Here is a 13426-nt window from a genome sequence, read left to right on the forward strand (position 1 = left end):
ACTAACCCTACAGCTTACATCAGTCACAGGAATAAAACACTAAATAATTGTTTTCATTTACTAATCTCAAATGTTTCACAGTTATGATAGCTGGGTCTGACGTTTTCTGGGAATTAATGTCCATGTTAAGGTCCTCTGCTTGCTGCTCCTCCATGCTGATTACTGCCACCTAATCCCCCTCTCTGGCAAATATTGTTTAAAGAGCAGTTGGAAAGGAAGATTTCAGTACAGTACTTGCAGCTGGGCTAAATAGAGACAGTAACTACTGATGTTATAATTTTTAAATAAGTGTCTATAAAATTAAAAATACCTACTTTAATACTTTGTTGCAGTCTGTTTTCTGTTGTGAAATTGTGTGACTATTAATGTTTAATTTTGTTGTTTCATACCTCTTAGTATCGGAATAGTCCTTTCTGCTGCTCAAAAAAGGCTGAAATTATTGGGAAAATGTCGGTGGCTGTCCTTATCTCTTTAGCTTTATGTCAATTTTCATTGTCATCCTATGAATATTTGTGTTGAGTCAGTCTTCCCCATTGACTTGGATTATGAGACAGTCGGTGGAATGGACCATACATCCAGGTAGTGCTGCAGTGCCCAACTACCAATGGTTTCTCTGCTTAAAAAGTGGTTCCCATTGGTTAATTCTGGGGCAGCATTTGGCTGCTGAGTGCCATGGCAGCGACTAAAAAAGGCACTCTACTGTCAAAAATATCCCGCGTATTGTATCTCCCTTCCCCTACCTTTTGGTGGTAGAATTTTATGTATTGCCTACAGACCATTCTAAATTACTTTACAGCCTTGCCGTTTTGCAATACTTGTTTTTATGGTAGATAATTCTGGCCTTGTTTACCATGGATGACTCCATGGTGAATGGAGAACTAAGGAAGTTATGATTCCACAAGAAGAGAGAATCAAACCTGAATAGTTGAGAAGGGGGGTAGATTTAGTAAGATTATTTTGAGATTCTTTGATATTTTTTAATATCTATTTTACTCTAATGACTGATTTATAGGCGGGCGGGAGGGAGGGAAATCAGGTTTGGCATACGCAAGCAGGAAATAGCCTTTAAACAAATGCCAGCAACAACAAAACCAAAACCCTTTTAGGAATTCCACTTGAATATAAAAAATTACAGGTAATTATTCAAATTAGTACTTTTCAAAAATTCAGTTGAAATCAACAGCCTACTCTGGAATCCGAACTTACTAAAAGCATAAAATATCTGGTAGTGATCAGCAGAACTGGTAGAATACATTTGTAACTTTTGAAATAACTTTTTTTAAGTTTAAATCCAAATCATTGCCCAAAACACAGGTTTTGCTGTTCCTCAAACAAATTTCAATCCTCCTAGGAATGCATGGTATCTGTTCTAGGGGTTGTCACATAGTGATTGAAAAGACTTGCTTCAAAATGTAAATTCTTTGCAAATACATTTTTGGTATTTAGTTTAGAGCCTGATCCTGCATGCATTTATGCAATCATAGGCAGGGCTGGCTCCAGGGTTTTTTGGGGGGTCGGGGGGGGAGGAGAAGGTGCTGTAATCGCAATCAGCTGCAGCTCCACTGCGCCACCGTCTTCCTTGGTGGCAATTTGGTGGCAGGTCCTTCCCTCCAAGAGGGACTGAGGGACCCGCCGCCGAAGATCCCAACTTGCCACCCCTTCCCCTTGGTCGCCCCAAGCACCTGCTTGCTGGGCTGGTGCCTGGAGCCGGCCCTGACCATAAATTAAGAAAAAGGGCCAAAATCCCCAGTGTAAACTAGCCACTATTGTAATTATTCTGATGCAGTGGGGCACACTGTATTCTTCCTCCTGAAGTGGAGGGATTATGAATTAAACCATCAGGAAAGACTTTAAAAATCAAAGGTATGGCTTTGGCTATATATTTAAAAGAAATCTTGGGTAAGATTTCTCTGAGGTCCCAATTTGGATCTCATCATTAGTAAAAATAAGTAGTGACACTGAAGTCATGGAGTTAGAGTCTAGCATTAGAATTGGGCCAGAAGTGGCTCAGTTAATGATTTTCAGCTGTTTTTCATGAACGGGGAGATAATGAGTAATATTCAAAGCTTGCACTCATGGGAAAACTGAACATTAGGAATACAGATGCACTCAGTGAATTAACTGCAGATTACATGTCTCTAACAAAAGGGTCCCCAAGGAGGTGTGTTAAGTCAAGACATGCTACTTGCCTCTCCCTTCCGTTTCACCCAAATTCTGCTTACATGAAGGACTAATCTGGCATATGGCAAGGTGTTTGCCATGAATGAGGAGGAGGAAGTGTTCAGTGAGTATTTTTGTTCTGTATTTGGAACAAAGCTGTGCACTAGCATCGCTAGAGGATGATATACTTTCCATTTCATTAGTAACCAAGGAAGCTGTTAAACATCATTTACGAGGGATAAGCATTTTTAAATCATTTGACCTGGATAACTTGCATGTAGTAGTCCTAAAGGAATTGGCTAAGAAGATTGTTGGCATGGCTGACAACTTTAATGGATCATGGAATATTGGGAATATTTCAGAATACTGAGAGAGTGCTAATGTTATGCCAAAATTCAAAAAGGCCAAATCAGCAAAAAGGATGACCTGGGTAAATATCAACAGGTTAGCCAGACATCCGTTCTGGCAAAATAATGGAAAAGCCAAAATGGGAGTCATTTAATAAAGAATTAAAGGGTAGTAATGTAAGTGCCAAGCAACATGGTTTTATATAAAGTAGGTCTTGTCCAACAAACCTGATTTCCTTCTTTGAGGAGATTACAGATTTGCTTGATACGAGTAACTACATAGATGCAAAATATTTAGACTTTCCTAAGGTGTTAGACAGTACCTCACAGCATTCTGATTTAAAAATTGACACTGTACAATATCAGTGAAGCACATGGTAAATGGATTAAAAAATGGCTGACATCTCAAAGTACTTGTCAATGGGGAATAATCATTGAATTGAGGATTTTTCTATGGGGGTTCTGTGAGTCTCAAAGGTATTCATCAGTGATCTCAAAGTAAATAAATCTGCTGACTTAATCCTATTCAGTAAACAATAATGATCAACAAATCGTGAATGATGACACTTACTGTCATCATAAGACCAAAATTAAAATAAACTTACAAGTTCATAGAATCATGGGACTGGAAGGGACCTCAGGAGGTCAGCTAGTCCAGTCCTCTGCACTCATGGCTGGACTAAGTATTACCTAGACCACTCTTGACAGATGTTTGTCCAACCTGCTCTTGAAAATCTCTAATGACAGAGATTCCATAACCTCCCTATGCAATTTATTCCAGTGCCTAACCATCCTAAGAGTTAGGAAATTTTTCCTAATGTCTGACCTAAACCTCCCTTGCTGCAATTTAAACCCATTGCTTCTTGTCCTATCCTCAGATGTTAAGAAGAACAAATTTTCTCTCTGGTCCTTGTAACAACCTTTTATATACTCAAAAACTGTTATGTCCCCTCTGTCTTTTCTTCTCCAGACTAAACAATTTTTTCAGTCTTCCCTCATAGTTCGTATTTTCTAGACCTTTAATCATTTTTGTTGCTCTTCTCTGGACTTTCTCGTTTGTCCACATCATTCCTGAAATGTGGTGCCCAGAATTGGATACAGTACTCCAGTTGAGGCCTAATCAGCACAGAGTAGAGCAGAAGAATTACTTCTCGTGTCTTGCTTACAACACTCCTGCTAATACATCCCAGATTGTTTACTTTTTTTGCAACACTGTTACACTGTTGACTCATATTTAGCTTGTGGTCCACAATGACCCACAGATCCCTTTCTGCAGTGCTCCTTCCTGGACAGTCATTTTCCGTTTTGTATGTGTGCAACTGGTTGTCCCTTCCTAAATGGAAGTACTTTACATTAATCCTTATTGAATTTCATCCTATTTACTTAAGACCATTTCTCCAGTTTGTCCAGATCATTGTCCTATCGTCCAAAGCACTTGCAACCCCTCCAAGCTTGGTATTGTCTGCAAATATAAACGTACTCTGTGCCATTATCTAAATCACTGATGAAGATATTGAACAGAACTGGACCCAGAACTAATCCCTGTGGGACCCCACTTGTCATGCGCTTCCAGCATGATAGTGAACCACTGGTAACTTGCTCTCTGGGAATGGTTTTCCAATCATTTTTGCACCCATCTTATAGTAGTTTGGTCTGGGTTGCATTTCATACCTCAGTGTGTCCCTACACTGCGAATGAAGGTGTACTTTTAGCACGGTAGCTTTAATTTAGCAAGCACAGGTAACATATCCAAGTATAGACTTGGCAGCACAGGCTAGCAAATGGAATACAAGCCCTTTGGGGCCCAGGAGATGTAGCCTGAGCTGTCATGTCTACACTTAATAGTCTTACTCATGCTAGCTAGCTTTAATCTAGTGTAGGTATGCCTACCTGTGCTACACTCAAACCTTCACTTGCAGTGTAGGCACACCCTCAGTCACTGCTGCAGGTTTTCTACAGGATCTGGAAGACATTGCTGCATTGGTTTACACTGGTAGGTTTTCTTTGCTAGCACAAGAGAGAAACTTTTAAAATGAAAGCGAAGTTCTGCAGAATCAGAATATGATTTGAGGGCTACATAAATGAATCAAGAAGGCTGTATTCTGTTAACAAGGTGGGATTTTTGTCAACAATGACCCAATATGGTTGGTTAATCTATGTGTGCATTTCGTGCATCTGTGGCAGAAATCCTCCCCTCAGCTTTCATATAAAAGAGATATGAATGTCAGCACTTACATGGACTATTTCAAGTGCTAATGCTAAGCACATGCCTTTTCTCCTTTCTGTGAACTCTTTCAATTTGTAATTTTTTTTTTTAAATACACATTTTTTTGTTAACTCAGGGAAGCAAAACAAAAAATTAAGGTACTCATTGAAAATGGAGAACATAGCTAGCATGCATGTCTGCAGCCCAAACGCTTTTAAACTGTGTGTTTGCACACATTTCTAACTCAGTTTTTCCAGAGAGAGTTCTAGCCCATTTTGGACAAACTATTAGAACCCAGTACAGCTACAATATTTTACACCTTATTTAGCCATGTTTTGTTTCTATTAGCTCTGTAATAAAACTAGTGTAGACAGGGCTCTAGGCCTGGTCTACACCTAAAAATTGGATTGTGAAAAAATTCATACCTGTGCAATTTAGTTGTCAACCTAATCTCCACTGTAGTTGCAGGTAGGCTGACAGAATAATTCTTCCGTTGACCTCGCTACTGCCTCTGAGAGGTGGTTTACCGGCATAGACCAAAAAACCACTACTGTCAATTGTAGGAAGTAGCTACAATACAGCGGCACAGCTGCAGCACCGTAGCTGTGCCATTGTAATACAGGCTTGCCCAAAGCCTTAAGAGCATATTTAATAATTATCTGAACAGTGTGCTGGAAGTCTGGATAGAGCATAACCATGCTAAGGAAAACAAGTGGTTTTGTAAACCTAATGCAGCAGAAAATTTACCTAAAACAGGAATAAAAGAAGCTTAAAACCCTAGAATGTTAGGTGGAATGTAACTGCTGTGTTGCAGTCTCTGTGGTCTTTCTAAAAATTTCCCACCGTCGTTATCAGTAGGTCAGCTCCACTGGAAGTAGCAGTGTTTGATAATGGTTGAGTGTAAAAGATGATAATGCTTTAATTACCAAGATGTGTGTGTGTCTGCCTGCTCTGAGCACTGTTAGACAAAGTAATAGCAAAAAATTCTAGCAGCTGTAGAATATCTGTCCTAAACGAATGTTCTTACCATTGCTAACACCAGTGGAGAAGAACCAGTGGAAATGGGAAACTGCTACCGTGGGAATTTTTAGGGAAAAAGTCTTACAAGACACACAGCCTGAAGGTTTGAGGTGATGACCTCATCTTGCATTTGTAAACCTTTAAGCCAGAAGCACAGAGTTTGTTCTTTTGAAGTATGTACGGTTAATGTGAGGTGACAGTCAGGTCTAGAAATGTTCAGTTCAGAGGCATACACTGAAGCAGAATCAGTTCAGATACACATCCAGACTTTGGGGTGTTTGAGTCATATTTTGAAGTATAAGTCTATTATGTTTGTCAAACTGGACTGGAAATCTGGGTGGGAGGTGGAAGCTGAAGAGAGCACTGTGGTGTTTCTCAAACAGAATAAGGAATTGCAGAGGGGTCTGAAAATAATATTTATTTTCACTTTTTTTAAGAGCAATCCTTTTTTTTTTTTCCTTTTAAATCAGCAAATGAAACTTGGCCACAATTTTGGATGAAGGTTCAGTTCTGATTTTAGCTGAACTAGTTCTCCCATCCTTAAATTGTCTAAGGCCTTATAAGATCTGTCCTAGCTGAGCTATTTCTGTTTTAATAATGCTTATTTGTATATGATGCTTCTGGTTTTTTCTCTCTGCCAAAGCTATGCAAAAGCCAAACATAAAATGGGAGGAAAATGAAGCATTTCTAAAGTGTTTCATTGTACACTATTCTAAAGGCAATGTATGTGTTCAAGTATCCTACTGCTTTTATGGGTTTTAGTGCAAGTGCTACAAAGGTTAATAGCTAGCCTGTCACTTCTATTGTAGCAAAATATTCTTTTAGCTAAATCAGTGTTAGTTTCCATTTAAGGAAGAAAGTCTGCTAGAGCCAGTGGTATTTACTAACTGCGCCTATGAAAACATTCCTTTTTACCCTCATGCTCACTCAGCCTTTTGTTTTCCAAGTGACATTATTACAGGCTTTAGCCTGTAGTCTGAGAAATTAAAAGCACATTTTAATAACATGAGTAGCAGACTCCTTATCCAGACTCCTCCCCACCTCCTCCAAATGGATTTATTATAGTGTAGTTGTAGCAATAACTCTAAATGTTTTTACCTGAACCATAAACTTTCTGGCAGTAACCTTCTTGGTCAATCACTGAATGCTGAGAGAGTTTACCACAGAATAAAAGTAGTGGTAATAGTAGTTTAATTTGCACCACATGGGATTTGGAGTTTAATTCATCTCATGGATGAATATCTTGTATTCATTCTCTCCCTCCCCCACCACCATACCCACCAATCTGAGTGAATGGTTTAAACTCAGAACCCCCTTACACACAATAGAAAAGCCAGTAAAGATGACGCTTAGCCCTGCTACTCTTTGCCTTAGCAGTTGAGTCCCTTGCCAATAAAATATAGAATAACCCCCAATAGTGTGCATGCCTATAAAGATCGTAATTTCAATATATAATATCTAGCTGTTAAGTTTTGCTTTTCATAAATAGCTCTCAAAGCACTTTACAAGGGAAACTAGTATCATTATCCCCATTTTACAGATAGGAAACTATATGTAGTTGACTTTTTGCTTCATCATTAAAGTGTCTTATTACTAACCGTCACTAGGACAAAGCTGATATCTTGCTAAGTATGTGACCTGAAAATACACAAACTGTAACGAATCTGTTATCCTAAAACAGCAGCCTCCCACAGGATTCTGAAATCTTGACTGCTGAATATTGGGCAGAGGACTTCTAATATTTTACAGTTAAAGCATGGGATAGCCTGATGTTAAGTCCCTAAACAACAAAAACTGCATCACTCCTTGAACAAACTGAAAAAGACCTTGTTAGGCCTCATCTGCATGGGAAAGCTTTTTTTGGTAGAACTAGTTTTTCCTACATAAACTCCCTTGTGTCCTCATGCAAGTTCTCTTTTTCTTTTATCTATTTGTATCTGTCTGTCGTCTTATGCCCCATTTAATTCACTTTGTGTGCAACACTACTCTATTCTAGAATGAATAATATTGGTACAAGTTTTGTGTGGATGCATCCATATTTCAGATTAGCTATATCACTTCAGTAAAGAATCCTGTGGCACCTTATAGACTAACAGACGTTTTGGAGCATGGGCTTTCGTGGGTGAATACCCACTTCCTCAGATGCATGTATTCACCTACGAAAGCTCATGCTCCAAAACGTCTGTTAGTCTATAAGGTGCCACAGGATTCTTAGTCTGGATCTGTAAAAGCAGCAAACACGGCTACCCCTCTGATACTATATCACTTCAGGCAGTCCTCCCACTGCTGTCCCATGCTGCAGTGCTTTTCATCATCTCTATTTACTTGTGTGCCCTCGATTGCTATGGGGTCATCTTGATTGGATGTCACCTTCCTGTTTAAATGGTACGCTCTCAGATGCACCCCTTGAGGTAAGTTCATATAACCAGAGTCTATTATAGGGCATGGCTGCTATGTTTCTGTATCATTCTATCTGGGAGTCCTGACTTCCTTGCTCTCTGGAAGAGGAGCATGTCCAGGCTATCTGAACAGGAGTCCAATGCAAAGATCTATAAACAGCCGTCAGAACAAATGAGATTGAAGGGCACTGCTGGCACAACACTCATTGCTGTTCCAAAGCTCTAATAGAATTATAAAAAAAAAAAAAATTGAAATAAAAACGCCTTCAGCAGTGCTGAAGGAGCTGCACCCAATTTTTACCTGGGTGGCCACCACAGATCCCCAGTGTTCAGGACAGTTTGGAAGGCACCCAGCCAATCACGAATGCCGACAAGGCAATTTCCCTAGATAGCCAAAACTTTGGCACATCGGAGCCAGGGACCTAGGAAAGAGATGGTCCCTGAGATGTGAGCAGAGAACCAGCCTGACAATGCCATATAGAGAACTTCAATCAGTAAGTATTATGTGCTGTACTACAGTAAACTGTCCAGGTACAGAGTGCATAAGGGGGTTTAACAGTTTTGTTCCAGGCACTGACTACGTGCCACCATGTTGAGCAGTTGTGAATTGTGAGAGTGGAGAAAAATGTTCTCTCCACCTGTTAAACTTCTATTGTAAATCACCCATTCTCCAAGCACACTCAATAGTATCAGAAACTCAAAAGGATTTATTTCCCTGAAACCACAAATCATGCAGTCCTGAACCAGACATGCCAGTTCCCACTATAGAAACGTAGGACTGGAAGGGACCTCGAGAGGTAATCTAGTTCAGTCCCCTGCACTCCTGGCAGGACTAAGTGTTATTTAGACCATCCCTGACAGATGTCTGTCTAACCTGCTAGTAAAAATCTCCAGTGATGACAATTCCACAACCACCCTGGGCAATTTATTCTAGTGCTTAACTACCCTGACAGGAAGTTTTTCCTAATGTACAACCTAAATTGCCATTGCTGCAATTTAAACCCATTGTTTCTTGTCCTATCATCAGAGGTTAAGGAGAACAATTTTTCTCCCTCCTCTTTATAACAACCTTCTATAAACTTGAAGACTTACAATGTCCCCTCTCATTCTTCTCTTCTCCAGACTAAACAACCCCAGTTTTTTTTTCAGTCTTCCCTCATAGATCATGTTTTCTAGACCTCTTAATCATTTTTGATGCTCTTCTCTGGACTTTCTCCAATTTGTCTACATCTTTCCTGAAATGTGGCTCCCAGGACTAGACACAATTTTCCAGTTAAGGCTGTATCAGAGTGAACAGATAGAGCGGAAGTATTACCTCTAGTGTTTTGCATACAACACTCCTGCTAATACATCCCAGAGTGATGTTCCCTTTTTTTTGCAACCACATTACACCGTTGACTCATATTTAGCTTGTGATCCACTATGACCCCGAGATCCCTTTCTACAGTATTCCTCCCTGGGCAGTCATTTCCCATTTTTTGTGTGTTCAACCGGTTGTTCCTTCCTAAGTGGAGTACTTTGTATTTGTCCTTATTGAATTTCATCCTATTTTCTTCAGACCATTTCTCCAGTTTGTCCAGATCATTTTGAACTTTAATCCTATCCTTGAAAGCACTTGCAACACCTCCCAGCTTGGTATGGTCTATAAACTTTATAAGTGTACTCTCTATGCCATAATTGATGAAGATATTGAACAAAACTGATTGGTATGCCCTTCCAGCTTAACTGTGAACCCCTGATGATTACTCCAGTCATTTAGGCACTATTTATAGTAGCTCCATCTAGGTTGTATTTCCCTAGTTTGTTTATAAGAAGGTTATGTGAGACAGCATCAAAAGCCTTACTAAAATCAAGATATACTACATCTACTGCTTCTCTCCCCCCTTCCCCAATCCACAAGGCTTGTTACACCATCACAAATCCATGCTGACAGTTACTTATCACCTCATTATTTTCTAGGTGTTCGGAAATTGCTTGCTTAATTATTTGCTCCATTATCTTTCTGGGTAGTGAAGTTAAGCTGACTAGTCTGTAATTCCCTGGGTTGTCCTTTTTGTAGATGGGCACTATATTCAGGACCGGCTTTATGACCTGCGGGGCCCGATTCGAATACCCGGCGGTGGTCCGGGGCTTTGGTGGCACTTCAGCAGCGGGGGGTCCGCTTGGGGTCTTCCTCCACCAAAATGCCACCGAAGACCCCCCTGAGTTGGGGCCTCTTGGGCACGGGACCCGATTCCAGGGAATCGGGGGTATTGACCTAAAGCCGGTCCTGACTATATTTGCCCCTTTTTCAGTCCTCTGGAATCGCTCCTGTCTTCCATGACTTCCAGAAGATAATTGCTAATGGCTCAGATAACTCCTCAGTCATCTCCTTGAGTATTCTAGGATTATTTCATCAGGCCCTGGTAACTTGAAGACATCTAATGTGTCTAAGTAATTTTTAACTTTGTTCTTTCTCTATTTGAGCCTCCAGTCAGTGAAAACTGAAACAAAAAACACTTCTGCCCTTTCCACATTTGCTGCTATTGTTTCCCTCCTCACTGAATAATAGGCCTACCCTGTCCTTCGTCTTCCTCTTGCTGCTAATGTATTTATAGAATGTTTTCTTGTTACTTTTTATGTCTCTAGCTAGTTTAATCTCATTTTGTGCTTTGACCTTTCTAATTTTGTCTCTATATACTTGTATTATTTTTTTTATATTCATCCTTTGTAATTTGACCTACTTTCCAGTTATAGGATTTTTTAATTTTATTTTTTTTTTTAGTTTCAGATCATTGAAGATCTCCTGGTTAAGCCAGGGTGGTCTCTTGCCATACTTCCTATCCTTTTCACGAACATAAGTGCTGCAACTCGGGATACTGGCGGTACTACTGCACCCCTTGCTTGAAGTGGTTTCCATTATATACAGGGTTTACAGTTGGGTTCATTAGCTCTCAGCGTCCCCACTATATCAGTTTTTCCAGCACCCCTGCTTATGCAGTGGGACTGTTGGCTCTTGTGCTCTTCTCCCTTTCCATGGACCACAAGCCCCTCTGATTTTCAGTTCTCACTCTTGTCCTTTCCTTCCAGAAATTTCAATGAGACTCTTAGCTTCACATTTCCTCACTTCTTCATTTGACCTGCAGCCCTGGCTCAACTCTCCCACTCCAAAAAGGCTATTCCCTGAACTTGGTCTTTACCAGGCACTGCTCTCCCTTTGATCTTTCTGATGCTGATTTTCCTTTGTTCAACCATTACCTGGTGTCTTTCATCATCACTCATCAGTCACTGCCCTTTTCCTCTGTCACATGGCCTTTCCACGTCTTCACGTTCATCAGCACTGATGACTTCTTGTCTGCACTCAGCCCGCTCTTCTCTTTCCTTTCTTTCATTGATGTGGTTGATTCTCTCCATGCTTCAGTCTTCTCTTATACTCTTTTGCCCCTCTCTCCCAGTGCAGGGGCCATCCTACTAGCCCCCAACCCTAGCTCATTCCCTATTTCTGCTTCCTCCTCACCAGGTGTGTCTGGCAGAAATCCTGTGACCAAGGTTACTATCTATTACAAATTCATTCTCTTCTCCTTCCATTTTGCTAACTAAACAATGTTACGTCTCCAACTTAATTTAATCCAATCTTATCTGCCTTTTTACCACCTTTGACTCACTCCTCAAATCCTTTCCTCCTTTGCCTGCACTTCTTTCTCCACTCAAGACTTCTTCCAAGAGAAAATTGAGAAAATTACATGACCTTCCCCTGCCCTTCAGTGTGGCTTCCCTGTTACAGATGCAGAACTTTCTCCTCTGCTGTTCTCTTTGCTTCAGTGACCCCATCCCATCATCTCCCTTCCATTACTCTTACTCTTCTGTTTAGCCTTTTACTCTCTTATGATTGTTCCCTCTCATAATACAAGCATGCTTTAGTCTTTCCCATCTTAAAAACAAACAAACAAAAACCCTCAAGTCCCCACTTGCCTCTCTAACTACTGCCCCATCTCATGTCTTTCTTTGATTTCTAAGGTCAATAAATGTGATGTTTATAATCACTGCCTGGAGTTCCTCTCCTGCACTTCTATCATAGACCCTTTGCAATCCAGTTTCTGTCTCTTGCTGAAATTCTCTTGCCATAGTCTCTAGTGACTTATTCATAGCTAAAATGCAGAACCAGTACTCCATCTTCATCCTCCTTGACATGTCAACTGCCTTTGACACAATAATCCATATTATTCTTCTTGGAATCTTGTCCTCTCTTGGCTTCCTTCACTCTGTCCTCTTCTGTTTCTCCTCCTATCCATTCAGAATTCTGCTGCAAAGATTTTTCCTAGCCTGTCGCTTTGACCATGTCATTCCTCTTTGCAACCTTCCACTGGCTCCACCTTCTCTATTGCATCAGACATAAACTGCTTGTCTTCACTTTCAAGGGACTTCCCAACTTATCCCATCCTACCTGTCAGGGGCGGCTCTAGCTTTTTTGCCACCCCAAGCATGGCAGTCAGGCAGCCTTCAGCGGCTTGCCCACGGGAGGTCCCCTGTCCCGTGGATTTGGCGGCTTGCCTGCTGGAGGTCCGCCGGTTCCACAGCTTTGGTGTACTTGCCGCCGAATCCGCGGGACCGGCGGACCTCCCACAGGCGCGCCGCCGAAGGCTGCCTGACTGCCGCCCTCACAGGGACCCGCAAGGTGCCCCCCGCGGCTTACCACCTCAGGCACGCGCTAGTGCCTGGAGCTGCTGCTGCTACCTGTCATCTCTCATTTGCTGTTCAGATGTTGACTTTTGCCTCTTTGGCCCATGATACTAGCCTCCATCACTCTCTTGTAACATTTTCAAATAAGCCTGTGTTTTTCCTCCCATTATACCCCATGTGCTTGGGAGGAGCTCCCCATGCACATCTGCAGCTACCTGATTGTCTTCCTTCAGATGCCTTTCTTTGAAACTCCCCTTTCCGATGATGCTAACAATCAGTTGACAGCCATTAGATTGTTGGTGTGCTGACCAATATTCTTTGTTTGTATTGTACCTCATCAATCAGTCTGGATCCATCTCTTGTCCTATAAGTAGAGCTTGACTACACAGTGCTGCCGAGTGAACTAGAGAGGTGTGAATTGTAGAGCCCTCTAATGTTTTGCACTCTGCAATGTATAGGTCCTACTGGTGAAAACTAAAAGGTACCTATCCAGTTTGCACTGCAGCACCATGTAGATATAAATGGTAAATTCTTCAGGGGCACAGATCATCTTTTTGTTCGGTTTGTGCTAGGCACTGTACATTGAAGTGGTCTTATCCATGACTAGGGCTGTTGGATGCTATGGTAATACGGAT

The 13426-nt window shown here is 41.1% G+C and overlaps 1 protein-coding gene across 2 annotated transcripts in view; it reads left to right on the top strand.

The window, feature by feature from the left end:
- PAWR (pro-apoptotic WT1 regulator) overlaps positions 1-13426 on the top strand; it is a 175547-nt gene that overhangs the window by 74904 nt on the left and 87217 nt on the right. The gene's annotated exons all lie outside the window — the stretch shown is intronic.

The sequence above is a fragment of the Gopherus evgoodei genome, chromosome 1 (assembly GCF_007399415.2).
Source record: "Gopherus evgoodei ecotype Sinaloan lineage chromosome 1, rGopEvg1_v1.p, whole genome shotgun sequence".
In the NCBI taxonomy this organism is placed as follows: domain Eukaryota; kingdom Metazoa; phylum Chordata; order Testudines; family Testudinidae; genus Gopherus; species Gopherus evgoodei.